The sequence below is a fragment of the Miscanthus floridulus genome, chromosome 4, assembly GCF_019320115.1.
Source record: "Miscanthus floridulus cultivar M001 chromosome 4, ASM1932011v1, whole genome shotgun sequence".
Taxonomy (NCBI): domain Eukaryota; kingdom Viridiplantae; phylum Streptophyta; class Magnoliopsida; order Poales; family Poaceae; genus Miscanthus; species Miscanthus floridulus.
The window spans coordinates 45,892,087-45,907,834 of record NC_089583.1 but is presented as its reverse complement, the minus strand read 5'-3'; the positions used below and the strand labels follow the sequence as shown (position 1 = coordinate 45,907,834).

Below are 15,748 nucleotides of genomic sequence, written 5' to 3'. Positions count from 1 at the left end.
TGGGAGACATAATATGTTTCCTTGCATAGGGGCAATACTACTTGAGATCTGGTCCTTTTGTTGTTGGACTCGCTATGCTCCAACCTGCATAGCAATCTTCTTACGATCTGATTTTGAAGTTTTGCACTTTTGGGCATTGAAGTTGTAGGGTGTTATGATTCTGAACTTTTGCAGTTATGGACTTTGTTTTAGCTGTAGGGTGCTATGGTTCTGAACATTTGCAGTTATGGACACTGTTTCAGCTGTAAGGTGCTATGGTTCTGAACTTTTGCAGTTTTGAACATTATTGTCTGTTCATCTGTAGAGTGATATGGTGGGCACTGAACATGGTTCTGAACTTCTGCTATGGAATTCTTGCGTCCTGTCAATAATTCCTTTTTTTTGGAGATTGTTCCTGATTCCTTAGGAATGTTCTAATACAAACTTAGCTAGAGGCTATGTGCAGGCTATGTTGCACATAGCCTCTAGCTAAGTTTGTATTAGAACATTCCTAAGGAATCAGGAACAATCTCCAAAAAAGGAATTATTGACAGGACGCAAGAATTCCACAGCAGAAGTTCAGAACCATGTTCAGTGCCCACCATATCACTCTACAGATGAACAGACAACAATGTCCAAAACTGCAAAAGTTCAGAACCATAGCACCTTACAGCTGAAACAGTGTCCATAACTGCAAATGTTCAGAACCATAGCACCCTACAGCTGAAATAGAGTCCATAACTGCAAAAGTTCAGAATCATAACACCCTACAACTTCAATGCCCAAAAGTGCAAAACTTCAAAATCAGATCATAAGAAGATTGCTATGCAGGTTGGAGCATAGCGAGTCCAACAACAGAAGGACCAGATCTCAAGTAGTATTGCCCCTATGAAAGGAAACATATTTTGTCTCCCAACTTCTCTATTCTAACTTCACCTTTGGGAGTTTCTCTTCGAGCTTATCTCTGAGCCCCAAAATAAGAGAATCAAGTCCACTTGTCGCATTATGAATATCATCTAATCGAGACTTGACAGCCCGTTCTTCTTCCAAGATAATACTTGCTCTCAGTGCCATCTCTAGCAAAGGAGAATTTGGATGAAGAATGCCTGTAAGATTCTTACTGCATAGAAGAAGCCACATATGATACGCTGTCAACAAAGTCACCTGTTTCTTGCCAATGTCAACCAGCTGACTTAAGATGCCATGTTTGAAGTCAGCAATTGCTTGATTAAGTTCTGCCATAGTTGTAATAAGGAGAGTACCCATGAGGTTACGAGAAATTGTCTGTCTCCTTGGACCAAAACCATCTATAAACTACAATCCTACCATCATAGGCTCTTGTCAGGATCTATCTATCAATTGCTGTCCTTAGGCCTAGTGTTCTGGTACCAAGACTTGCAGCAGATGTCATATTTTCATGGCCTTCTCTTCTAGATCCCATGGCACTGCCTCTTTTCCATGCCATTACAGATGGGATGCCTCGCATCATGGTACTCACCGTGAAAATTGAATCTCTGCCACCAGAAGCAATTTCCTTGATTCCATGAAAAATTGTTGAAGTATTGACCAGGCATCTGGGTATGGCTAAAAGAAATGCCACCCTCTTCTCTTTCTCTTCCTCCTCTTCCTTTTTCTTCTCCTCCTCCTCCTTCTTCTGCCAGATCACAGCATCCTCAGGGCTAAGGGCTTTCTCTTCCTCTAAAGCCTTCTGCTCATCATTCCTTTTGTGTTCAGTAGCTTCCTTCTCTTCTGCAGCTCTCCTTTCCTTCTCTGCCTTATCAACAATCTTTACACCAAATCCACCACCAATAGTAGCCACAGAATTGGCAAGTTTTTCAAACTAAGAAGCAAAGTCGACTTTCATGAAATTTAAAATGAAACTAGTCAGTCAACAGACATAGCCATCAAAGAGCATTAGTTGGACTTATCAAATCAATAAGCAGCACGATTACAACAGCAAAAAAGAATATAAGAGTATTCTTGTCGGTGCAGAAAGTGACCAACAAGTAAATATTTGTAATTTTGCCATACGTTGTGATCGGAGGTGGGCTAGCACTCAATGACACAGGGTTTATACTAGTTCAGGCAACGTGCCCTATGTCCAGTTTGGGTCGGTCGGTGACTTTATTCCTTAGCCCATGTGCTCAAAGTTTGCTGTGGGGTTACAAACGAGAAGGAGAAAGATGGGGGATACAAGAGGTCCGGACGGACTCTGGTTAGAGGGACCGAAAGCGACAGGAACCCCGCTATAAGCTAAGTGTTTGAGTGTGTGCTCGTGGTTTGAACCTGGTAGTTCTATTGTGGTGGACTAATGAACTTGATCGATCTCAATGGACCGGAATGACTTGAATCGACCTGGTCTTTTGGGAGAGAGCGTATCCCCTTTTATAGATGAAGGGGATAACTTTACAAGCGAGAGGGAGAGAGTACGTATGCTACTGAATCTTGCTGCCCATGCCGGCAGGTACATGATGATGGTAGGCGCCCACAACACTGTTGAGTGCCAGATATACGTGGGAGGTTACGTCGTCTTGTTCTAGTATGGCAGATGTCGGTACCTGCTATACTGTTGATGCCTAGAGGCATGTGAAGAGTTTCACCATGTTCATTCGGTACGGTAAATGCCGGCGCCCACAACACTGTCGATGTCCAGAGAGCATGTGGGGGGAGCCTTACCGTATGAGAGTTAATGGCGCCCACAACACTGTAGGGGAAAATGTCGGCGCCTATAATACTGTTTGGGCTCTGCCATGTCAGGGGAGTTGCAGAGCACTATTTCTGCAGGTGTACAGGGTACGGACCTTGGTATTGTGGTTTGACTTGTACGCCCAGCCCTACTTTCTCCTTCCATTTCCTGGTCCTTATCGAGCGGGCGTCCCCGATCGGTCGGTCCCAGTCGGCTCTAATCGCGCCAGTCGGAGAAGAGCAGTGAGCAGGGGTTTTGGCGCATCCCCGGTCGAAGACGTGGGTCGGAGTCTGAAGCGGTGTTTGGCCAGGCCTTTCGGTCGGAGAGGCCGTCCGGAGACGAGCTAGAGACTGAAGCGAGCGCTCTAGTCAGAGAGGTGGGCCGGAGATGGAAAACGGGTGTCATTCCTCCTCAGTTAGGCCTTCCGGTCGGAGATTGGGTCGCGCCTTTTGCCTATCGTTCAGGTACTCGGGTCGGCCCATGAGTTGTGTGTTGTCTGCTTGGGCCGAGCCTTTGTTGGGAAGCCGGTCCACGAGGGACCCTGGGTTTATGAACCCGACAACTCTAAAACCTAATTTCAAGTTTCAACTAGTCAGTCAACCAACAGAGAGCGTTTAGTTACACTTGTCAACTCAATAAGTAGCAAAATTAGGCCTCCTCTAAAAGTAAGAGATAGATCTATCTCTAATGTACCATGTCATCACTTTTTATCAACTATGTAGTATCAATTACGTGGACCCCTTCAAGTATATGTTATTTTATTGTTTCATAAAAAGAGATGAGAGACATCTCACCACAATTATGACTGGGAGTTTATGTGAGGCTATCTCACTACTTCTCTCCTCCACATCGGAAAAATTTAAATAAGAGCTAGCTTCTTAGAACAAACAATAAACAAGAATTTAACGGTACTTCTTAGAAAGTGGTTTCAGCTAATCAGTATACAACAGACAACCAACATAGATCATTTAGTTACACACATCAAATCAATAAGCAGCACAATTACAACACTTACAACAGCCAAAAAGAATGTAATAGCCCTCTGACACGTAGTTTTTGCAAGATGAAAAACTGACAGCAAACTAGATGAACAAAACCATAATCCCAGTGCCCGATGCCATACTAAGAACGATGCAGAATTTATAGCAACCGCGCATAAGATGAAAAACTAACAACAACCGGTTCCTAGAAATGGATTGCCACAACTAATGTTAGGCAAGTGTGTCCAAGAAATGGCAAGCCACACTTTGTGCCATGCCTAAGGGAATCTTGCCACACTTTTTCAGTCTACTATGACACGCGAAACCCAAAAGAATCTTGCCTAAACTTAATTGCCAACCAAACACTTTTGTCAGGCTGACATAATTGATACGATAGCGACTTCAATCCCCACCGAGAGTAAAACATGGAGGGCCTGCTCGCTTAGAGTAATTCTGGAGGAATTTGGATGGTTTGGAGGAATGCTGGAGGAATCTGTAAGAGGAAAACATGATTCCGGATGAAAAAAAAAGCGGATCAAGCCGGCTTTAAGGGCACGCAAACGGGCCGTAATCATCAGCTTCTATATAAAATCATCTGGTGATTACCTATCCTGCAACCATGGCAATCTAGCAATATATTCCTACAGGTATCCTGAACCACAGTAGCCAGCAAATTCACCACCAAACCAACGAAATTACCAAATTACCTCTTCGTGTTGCGACGGTCTGGTCCCTCCGCGGCTGTGGCGGCTCTCCTCGTAGCAGTCATGGTCCGCACTGGGGCTGGGAGCTGGACGCGGGACCTCGGATGTCATGGGGGCGGTGCGCTTCGGTGCACCCGTGGCGGTGGCTCGGGCCACAGGTACGTCGAACGCGCCTGCTGCTCGGGCGAGCGCGGCCGCCTTCGCGGCCCCGGGACGCCGCCGGGTCTGGGCCGACGTAGAGGAAGCGGTGGCTGCAGCGCCTCCTGGCTCTCCGCGCGCGCCTCCATTGGGGGCCGTAGGAGAGACGGCGGGCAGAGAGGTGGCCGTCGAGGAGGCCGCTGACCGAGAGGTGGCCATCCAGGAGGCTGCGGACAGACCGAGAGGTGGCCGTCGAGGGGGCGGTGGCCGGCGCGGTGGTCGTCGGAGAGGATGCGGTGCTCCGAGAGGTAGCGGTGGCGGGTGCTGCGTCTCCTGGCCCGTCATCCTCGTCCTCCATGGCGGGAGGCAGGGGCGGCCATGGTGGGCCGAAGCCGGCGGTTGACGACGAAGGCAGGATTCAGTACGTAAGCATTCAGATATAGATGGTTTTGGTCCTCAACCCTCGGCAACAGGTGCGACCTTCTTTTTTCCTCTACCTATTTCCTCAGCTTCTCCAAACGATATACACATGCCGATTCAGTACATAAGCATTCAGATGTGCATACCAATTGCCTCCTGTCAGCTGCAACTTGCATTTGTCTGCCTGTGTCCTATTGTGTTATGGTACTGCTTTTAAACTTATTTACACCAGGTTTGTTGTCGCGTATGCCATATGTACCCTATCTTTGTTCGGTGCTTTTGCCTTACTGCTTCAAAATACTCCGCGCATCTTTGGTAGCCAACGATGACGCCGCGGCCAACGGAACACTTCTCTGCCCATGGACAAAGAATATCGCAATCAGAAACACTGCATCGTGAAGCACTGAGGCGTCGGTCTATGCTGCTTCGTTACGGTGCTCCAGCCTTCGTCAATGCAACCTCTCCTCTGGGTATTCACATTCCTTTTGCCAAACATGCAATTTTTTCCTCGAAACATGCACGCTGATATTTTTTTCCATGCAACATTGATCATTTATATTTACTCTCACCCTCACAATATTTTCAGTGCTGTCCCAAAAACACGCACGCTGAAAAATTTGATCCTGTGCACCTGATACCCTTACAAAGCATGGCATAAATTTGCTTAAGCTTAGACTACCGTACAAACAAATGGCTTCTCTAATCCTACTAAACTTTGCTTCCATGTAACCATCATACTGTACACAGTATGCTTATTTCGATTCCCTACATGCTATTCATCTCTACTACCTTTAATATGGGCCGAATATGCACCTCTTATCCTCACTCTGTATCGTATTCATGCAGTTACTTCCATAGTTCCATCACAACTACTCAACCTACAGCCCCAGTCAACCTTTTGGCCCTATCTACGTGCAGAGCTGCAGTGAAATATTATATTGGCCAGCCTTACTAAGCTATGGCACTGTGCATCCAGTGATTTATAGTTGTAGATCTCCATGTCTGAGGTCCAGTTTGATTGCTTTATTTCTATACCTTTCGATTTGGTGCGTGCAACTTGATTTTTCAAGTGCTACGATTTTTTCCCAAAGTATGTTCCTAATAGGGGCTATAAGGAATTTACGTACCAATAGTTTCCAACCAGAAGATCCAGAGCATTTGTTTTTACCAGGTAAATGCATTCACACAGCCACTGATGTATACCGTTGCCTGATACAAGATGTGAATCTTGATGGCCTCTCTGAACTGTTTGCATCCCTCCAGGTTGCATCTTTGATTTTACCACATAGATAAATGCATTCACCCAGCCACTGATGTATACTGTTGCCTGATACAGGATGTGAATTTTGGTGGCCTCTCCGAACTTTTTGCATCCCTCCTGGTTGCATCCACACATGCTGAAGAGGGGGACTGAACTGGTGAAATTCTGCACTAATACCTCATGCATCGTACCTTTCAGCACATCCCTTTCCTGGAGTTGTGCTAAGAATTTGTTATTGGTGGCATATGTGCATCCATTCTGACTTTTGCAGCCAAGATGGGGACCAAGCCAAATCATACATATCCTGAGTAGTGAGTACATACAAATAACAGAAATGTGAAATATGTTATCTAATTTAGGTGCTGTGATCCAGGGACAACCTGGAATATGACCCTCATTGCTCAGTATCTCATATCTTCAAGCAAATTTTTGCCAACATATGGTCATATTTTTCTAATATGGCCTATTAAGAAATTTATGCAGACTTAGATTTCCTTCAGGAGTAATCTCATCTACGCTTTGGGTTTCCTTTTGTAGCAACAGTCAACAATGGCTCATTTACACATTGTGTGATGCTATTATATGAATGTTTTCCTGAAAAAATGATTCGCCCTGTCCCTTGGAGTCCTTTATGTTATTCATAACAGGTTAATTGAACCTCACCCTATTACTTTTCTAAATTATCCTAAAGAACTACTTATGCCATCACCTGCTGCTCTGTTTATGTTTATGAAAACCATGTCCACATTTTCCTGATATTACCAATGTTTCGGTGCCTAATAGTAAACATCAGAGCAGGTTTGGCAATTTGGTTTTGTCAGACGACCTGCTCCCCAACCTCGAACGTCTCCACATACCACGATATTTGGTCCTTCGTAGATCTGCTCCATTTTTATGTGCATGACCAAACGTATCCCATTATTTCCATAGTGGTTGCCCAATATGATGCATGAAATAGAATAAAACAGGATATCTAAACTCAGATTTGTGGACATATTTAGGTTTCCTTACTGTGAATCATTCCTTTTATTTCTTTATGTACACAAACAGGAACCAATTATTAAGAACAGGATCCTTTAAACCTCTCAATGCTATTATGGAGTACCACAAAAGCAGATTTCATGGTTGAAGCCAAGGTTGTTTACCACTTACCGATTAATGGAACAGACGGGTTTATAAAATTATTATTCCTTTGGCAAAATAAAGTGATGTGTTGTATTGCTTTTGACTTCGGTCGTACCCCAGATGTTCCGTCCATATATTTCATTTGACATGATACACATTGGTTGCATTTGCTATTATTTTGCAGGTCATTATCCACTTACATTGACGACTTTCCACATGGCCATAGCCATTCTGACAATTGTTGATTGACTGAGCTGAACTAAAACAGGTGTCCATTTTTTCCCTATACAATTCCCACCGCAATAATAACTATGAATATTATGATGCCTTGGAAGGATTTAGGATGGTTCTTATAATCACGGTTCTTTTCCAGTTAGTCAACATGGTGACTCTGCTTATGGCTATCATTTTCCTATAGTTCTGCTTACCTTACAGATTTATGTGAAGCTTGCTCTCATGAAAGACCATGACGCAGCTTTTATAGCTTGATCTCATGAAACAAATCTCAACAATTTGAGTAATTTATCCATTACTTACTCTGTGCTGCTTCTGTTTACCTAATGGGTGTTCTATTTTCAGCCTGTTCACCTGACAGTTTTAGAAACTATGAAATTGCTTTGGACAATCTGAACCTTCATCATATCCTGTTTGGTTACTAATTTGGGTAAGTATAATATATCAGAGTGCCAAATCATTGCTCTGGCTGACAGGCCCAGCCTTGCACAGCATGTCATGTCCTCAGTCATGTGTCCTGTTTTGATTCTCCCCCTTTGCTATTGCTATTGCTATTGCTGTTGCCTGGACACACATGCCATCCTAACATATTTGCTGAAAGATTTTTTTAACGCACATACCATAGTTATTCATGAATTAAATTCTTTACAAAGACAATGATATAAGCTCCCTGCTCATAGGATGATATATTCCCACTATACTTATTTTCCTGTGCCAGCAGTTGTCTCTAATTATTCATTTTGTAATGCAACTCTTTCTACTTCAGGTTTCATTGCATTTCACACAATCAGCAATACAGCTACACCCACTCATTTCACTAACAGTCGGGGAGTGGGCTCATGATGGATCTGCATGTCCTGCCCGTATGTGGTGCCAAAGTACCAAAGCTGCTTCTGAATATTTGCAGTCACAACCAATTGTCAACGAGTCGACAGATCGAGACAAATATATGCATCTTTTGGTCAACTATAACATGTAACACCAATATTTTGCCAGCCATCTGTGTTCCCCCTTCACAGAACCAAAAATTCCTACTATTTGCAGTACTTCCCCTATGTGTACTAAACATACTTTGGTTGCAATATGTACAGATATATGATTCATCGTCCTTTACACTTTTACAATCGTTGCTTATGGTTGCATACCAAACTTCTATGCTTCTGTATGCATACAATCACACACAAATAATCCACACAACCCTAGTATCTACCCGCGCGAAGCACGGGGGTTCTGGCTAGTTACTAGAAAACTCAGGGCGCGGCGTGGCTGCGCCATCTTTGAGCTCGCCAGTGGTTATTTTAGTGTTGCACATGAATATAAGTGCGGAGAAGCTGAAATTTGGTCATGATCTTATCCAGCTAGAATTTTTTTTGTAGTTTCAGATTTAGCTTAGGGATGGGATGTATTAATAGATAATAGATGGCACCCGCCCATTTTTGCGGGAGAAATCTAAGAGTCACAATTATCATATTCACTCAAGTGCAAATATTTTCATAGATATTTACAGATTAACTATTCAGAAGTAAAACTCAAACAGAATCTGCACTTCCATGATTCTCTCACATTGGTATGTTTACTACAATACCAATACAGCAACTCAAAAGCAAGCAGCAAGCAGACGATTTGATGACACGGCACAAAATGCAACGTCATCAGGAAGGCAGCAGCAGACTTTGTCCAAGCATTAGACGCATTTAGCAGCTACTAGCCAATGAAGCTACCTGCAGCTTAAGCACAACTATAGCCTCAACGTACAAATGTTATTGATAGCATGAGAACCATATCCAGGGAGTAGGGACTCACCTGCACTACACAAGCCTTTCTTTCTCTGTTAATACAAATAAAAAGAAAGCTGGTCCAATTTTGAAAGACATGAAAGCTTTATTAGGGTTAGATATTGCTAGTGGAAAATCTTATATTGTAATGGGCGCCAAAACACATTGTTTCTCTCACTTATGTTAATCTCCAGGAAAGAAGTATTGCAAGCTCTAGTAGTCACATAAAGATAATAAGTACATATATTCTATATGCAATCATCAAATACTTACGATGATTAGATAAAATGAGTTGGTTCTTATTACAGTTAATTTGAATATCAGAAGCTATCTGGGGTCTACTACATAACACAATCAAAATAGTTGTGAACGGAACTAACTCTGTATTCTACAAACTATTTACCACACCTAAAAATTAAGTATCCTATGCACGGTTGCCTCAGAAAGGTATTGCTTTTTGAAAAAGATTCATGTTTCAGCCTTTGAGATAACATGCATGCTTAACTTATTAGGCAAGCACATTATGATTGTTAAAATGATTGTTATAACATTGTAAAGACCTAAATAAAAGCTAGTGCTCAGAACAAAAAAATTATAATAAAAGCCAGTGCTTCAAACTAGATGAAGAGCAACAAACTTTGGAACTCCAATGAACCCCCATGGGCCATGTGTGCTCATTGGAAGCAACCTTACCTCCCATCTTTCATGATATCAACCAGCTCCTTATAAGCCAAATAGCAATCAACTAGATAATGTCTAAAACTGATCTTGAGCAGATGGATAACTGAAGCATGAAGGTTCCAATGACAATGAGGCTAACCTGATAAATGATTGTAGAGGTGCAGAAAACAATCAAATTGGATCCAACAGGTCCATAGACCACTGCACCTGAAGAGAAGAAATCACTACAACCAATCAGAAGGAATCCTCAATCGCTAATCGCTTGCATAATGTGTTCGTGAATCGCAACTCTTTGCCAATTGGTCGCACAGGTAGCACATCAACCAGCACAAGCAATGGTGCAGTTTGTTATGTTAACCTTGCAAATTAAGAGAGATTGGTGGGAGCCGAGAACCGAGCTATGTTTAGGGATGTAGGGAAGCACACATCTAAATCTGTAGGAACCGAAAGAAATGTACTGTCTGTAGGAACTGAAATGTATTATCTTTATAAAATGAATATAAATTGTATCTCAAATCCTCTAGAACGGTGACTGAGAAAGGTAAAAAAATAGAGTATAATAGTACTTATTGCTTGTACAAAATAAAAAGCTGAGAGTGCAGTTTATATCTATATGGTTTGTTACCTCAGCCCAGGGACATCATTGAGCTTGTAATATTTCTCTGTAAATAAACAGGATTCTTCATTGGAATTTCTCTTTGTGGACCTATAAGTGTGTTTTCAACTTTTCATCTTCCGTTGGCTCTGTGAAATCAATGTGTTTTAGTAGATCAATGAAGCAAATGTGTATATACCCAACGCACACAACAAATAAATTTAGAGAACATTAAATAATATGGGAATGATGTTTTGGTCATGGTACTAAGAAATGGGATCCGAAAATGGCCCCTTACATCTCGGCAAAGCGTTAAGGTACTCATATTACAAATCTTGCTAGAACAGCTCGTCATCAGCTGCAATAAGGTCTCGTTGTCATTATGTTTTTAATTAGGGTAGAACAAGACTGCTAGCAAACAACCCTTATATACAGCCAAGAAAGGTTGTGTAAAGGTGTACTAGCACAAGGAAGAACAAGAATGGTCTGTTTGTACACATCACCGAAAATATCATAAGCACAGTAAGGTAAAACAATTCACTAATTCAGAGGAGCACAAATGGCCTTACAAATTAACTTCTACAGCCTACTGCACAGATAAGAAATATCAAATCAGATAAACATTCAAAATCAGAGAACGTACTATGAATCAGTGAGTCTGACAAAGCTATCTTGCAAACCTGTCAAAAAGTTCAGTGCTCATGAATGCTAAATCCTGATTCGTAACCAATCTTATACGTATAGCATCACTGGATTATCTGGAGTTCAGTTCTCATGATTCATTCTTGTCCAACTCATGGAATTCAGAAAGAAGCTGGGTGCGACTGTTGGAACACAGATGCAGGAAGGAAGAGAAATATAAGCACATCAACCTTATGTATTCTTTTCTTTTGCACAGGATCACAGTCAAATATCCAAAGCTAAACTGAACATTTGCTATATGCCCAGCCTGCAAACAAAAAAAAAAAGTTTTTTCTCTAACTGAAGTACCTTGTTTTTGTAGGGAATATCTCTGACAGATTGCTAGCCGCACCTGCGAATATTTTCCCTACTCTATACTTGCTGGTGAATGTCAAACTATCGACCTAACTACAGTCTTCTTCTGTACATAATTTGAATACAAGAATATAGTCCAACTCAAGTGGCCGGGTTATGCAAAGATGAGATTATGCAATACAGTTTGGCCATGGCGCCAAGGGCACTTGTGGCTGAATCCTAAAGTCCTCGTGGTGATCGTCTTCAGTCTCTTGTTGCTGGTTTCATGTGCAGTTTTCAGTAGTTTCAGGTGTTTTGTCTTATCTTTTGCAGTTTTGGGTAGTCGACCCCCTAGTTGTGGTAGCTCTACGGAGTCTATTGCCGTCCTGTAAATACTTGTAAATCTCTCTTTTTTTTCTTTTCTATCGTCTAATAAATCTACGTCAAAGCTTTTGTCATCCGTTCTAAAAAGAAGAGAATGCAGTTTGCAGAGAAAAGTTCATGTGCACATTGCGCAGCAAATATTACGGATTTCACTACCTGTACATTCCAGCTCCTTGGACCCACGCATTGTTACCTGCCTGAATATTTTTTCCCTAAAAATATATATACATATGATCCGCTTTACTCTATTTGCTGATTTCTGACACCTTGGTTACCTTTGGTATTATTGTTATGCTTTACAAAATCTCCTACTGTCTTCTGCCTGCCTATCTCTATGCATTCCATGTCCTACTTCGTAGTGTCATAGCTGGTATAAACATACAAGAGATGCACAAACATTTATCTGGCCCCTTTACTGCCCTGTGCTCATTCTTCCATGGTTCTTGCTGTTTATACCAATTGTTAATCATAGCACAAATACTTCTAAGTTTTATGGTCCTATTCTCCATGTACAAAGTATGCCATTATTTGTAAACTCTTTATACACGGTTACACATACCTTTACTTATGTGTGCCCTTACGTAACTCATGCTACTTTACTTCTTTGATATTGTTTTGGTCTTCAAGTATTGCTTAATTTATCCCCTTCCAAGACAGACTAAATCTTACGTTTGAATTATAATTGGCTAATATATACTGCTTTTGGCCGCTCCACCTAAATCTGTTGCGTATCGTGTATATTGTCGGTTAGCGACCTGTGTGAAGCGCGGGGTTACCCGCTAGTAAGATACAGGTTAGGTGTCTGATTTATATGTATATATCTATATATATATATTTACAATTAAGAATTAGAGGTTGGAACTCAAGACAGTTGAAATATTTTGAACTTATTATGTATCCATGTTTGTGTTTGTTAACTACTTAAATGCTCGAAGGTTCCGTTATGTAAATGAATCATTATCTTCAGCCGATGCAAACTCTGTTGTGAGGTTATCCCTAGACTCATCATCTAGGAAGGAAAATAACTTATTTTTATTGCAGATGATATATCAATATTAGCACCCCCTCCCTCTCAACTTTTTCTCTCCCATTTTATTTTCCTTCTTATTTTTGGCTAGGCCTGTCAAACCTGGGTCACAACACAGGCGGCCTTTAGGCCCAGTAGGTCTAGACGGTGGCTGGCCACCCGCACCGTATAAAGGGGATAGGACGCCCTTGCCAAGTTGCCTTCGGGATATGGTTTCCCCTTGCTGCCCTTGCTCCCTCCGCTACCGGCGCCCTTGCCGTGCCCCTGCCCGTCGCCTCTAAACAAATTAGGACTTTACTACGGCCTGGGCGTGCAGGAAACCCACTATCCGACTGCACACTCCATTTTGGGAAACCAACCAAACCTGCTTGCTAGATAAGGAAAGAAGAAAGAGTGGGAGAGCTCCGCGCGCTTACGGAAGGACGCGCGCCAAACGAGCGTAGCTCCCAAACCAGGTCCTCCGGAAAAAGCAGATTCACCAGCCATAAGTAACAGGTATTCCCCACCATTTTCTTCTAGAAAATCTCATGCATTGTCCATGTAAGGGACCGTAATGCTTAAGGGGGTTGAATTAGGCAACTTAAAATTTTATTTCTAACTAAAGCCTCTAATTCTACCTAGTCAAAACATATGCAAGAAAATAATCTATCTAAATATACAACTATGGTTTTACTAGGTGTGTTGCTATCTCTACCGCAAAAGAGTTATGCAACCTAGGTTCTAATCCTATCAATTAGCCTATCAATTAAGTTAGGAAAGTAAAGCACATAACAAAAGGTAGCAATATAAATGCGGAAGGTAAAGATAAGGTAGAGATGCAAACTCCCATCGATGACTCCGATATTTTTGCCGAGGTATCGAGAAGCACTCAAGTTTCTCCCTAGTCCTCGTTGGAGTCCCTCGTAAGGAATCCCTCGCAAGGGCCAAGCTCCCGGTCGGGTAACTCTGTAGATAGCCCTAGGCCTTCCCCACGAGCAAGTGGGTCTCCGGTGTGCCTTCTGGCAAGCCTCTCCCGGATCGCTCCCCGCCGTCTTCACTATCAAGCTTTCGGCCGAATCGCCGCGGGCCTTGTTCCCTTCGGTACACGGTGACGGCCACACCACAAACACGGTTGGTGTGGTCTCGCAAGACTATAAGCCTCGCCAAGTACAACAATGGTGCGCGCATGCACCGAGTGGCAAGAGGTGTGCAAATCTCACTAAACACTAGGCCTAAACCTAGAGCAAGCGCATGAGCGGTGGTCTAACTAACCTAAGCACTTCACAAAGCATCTACGCTAATCACCTAATATTTCGCTAAGCACTATGCATGTGGAGAGCACTAAATTGGAGTCATACAAGAAAACCTTCTTTCTATGACAAAAATTCTCATGACGGGGCAAATTTTTGTCATATAATATATCATAATATGACGCAAAAGTCTGTAGCGTCATAAAATCAGGACAGTCAGAACTATTTATGATGACACTATTTTTTTTGTCACATAAAGGTACCAAGTGTCGTCACAAAATATAAATTGCCAGGAGCCGGTTGGCGGTGGTGTTTTTATGATGATGTGTTGTTTTTATGTGACGGCTGTGGAGCGTCACTGTTTGTTATTTCAAATATGATGGCCCCCAACATCAATATACCCCCAATAGGAGGTGGACCCTTGACCCCTCTCTGTTGACCAGTTTCATTCCCCATTTCCCCAACCGAAGACGGCGATGGGCGGCCTCTGGGCGGAGCCAGCTCCCTATCTCCCCAACTGACGGCGCGACGGCCTCTGGGCAGAGCCAGCGCACAGATCTGCTGCATGCCCGCCCAGCGGAGCGCGTATCTCCGGTGACCGGCGGTGACTTCATCTCGTTGGTTGGCAGCGTGCTCCTAGTCCCCAGGTGCGCCATTGTGGTAGTGCCACCCTCATCCCCCCTCCATTGCCTTTCCCCGTCACTCACCTTCCCCCTTTCCAGTTGATGTGTGAGGCCTAATGAATCCCTGCTCTCTCAAGTTCTCATGTCGCAGGCGTCGTCATCTACCACTCGCACTCGGTGGTCAAGCGCAGCTAGGGTTTTCCTGCAACCCACACCCCTTGCTATTGTTGTTGCTGTGCCTCCGCCCACTATTGTTGAGCTACCGACGCCGATTGATGATGTGACTGGGTTGCCGTTGATAATGTGCCTGGATTGTAAGGACATGAGGGTGTTTGCTGCCACTACCACGTAGTCTGAGTATATTTTTCCTTCCTTTCTCTCTTTTTTTAGCAAGGCAGAGCTGACATTATTTTCTTTTGGATGGCCTTTGGCATGGATGGAACTTTGTAGTGAGACTCCCACCATCCTCCCCCATACTTGAACTTTTTGTGTAAAAGTCATGTGTGTAGAGTCAGGGCATCCTCTTGAGTGTGTTCCATCATCAAAGAGCATCGAGGTGTATGGTTAATGTAGCTCCCACATTTTCTAGCTTCATATGTACCATTGTTCTTTATCTCAACCTGTAATGGTTAGTGACCAAGAATGCCCGAAGGTGCATAATAACTTGACAACATGTTCTTGCTTTTATTAAAAAAGAAAGATTGTGTGTTTTTTATTTTCATTTTTTTTCATGATAATCCGGGGTATCTCTCGGCAGTGCTTAGTTTATGGTCATAAGCTTGACCATGGGGACTTCATCTTGCAGCTATCAATGGTTGTATAATCCCTAGCTTCACCACCAAACATTTAGCATTAATATTCAAGCTGCAAGGTTAGTGCCACAATGCTTCTATGGGATTTGCAAAATTTGTGGAAAACAAAGCATCCACAAC

At 42.8% G+C, this 15,748-nt stretch overlaps 1 long non-coding RNA gene across 2 annotated transcripts; it reads left to right on the top strand.

Annotated features, from left to right (window-relative positions):
• The first annotated feature begins 4,291 nt into the window (after nucleotides 1-4,291).
• On the top strand, nucleotides 4,292-8,630 carry LOC136549663 (uncharacterized). 2 transcript variants are annotated; one of them, XR_010781990.1, is made up of 4 exons: nucleotides 4,292-4,960; nucleotides 5,227-7,561; nucleotides 7,873-7,957; nucleotides 8,294-8,630. It is a non-coding gene; the product is annotated as an uncharacterized lncRNA (long non-coding RNA). The 2 variants fall into 2 exon arrangements; XR_010781989.1 differs by having other exon boundaries at nucleotides 4,292-7,561.
• Nucleotides 8,631-15,748: the final 7,118 nt, after the last annotated feature.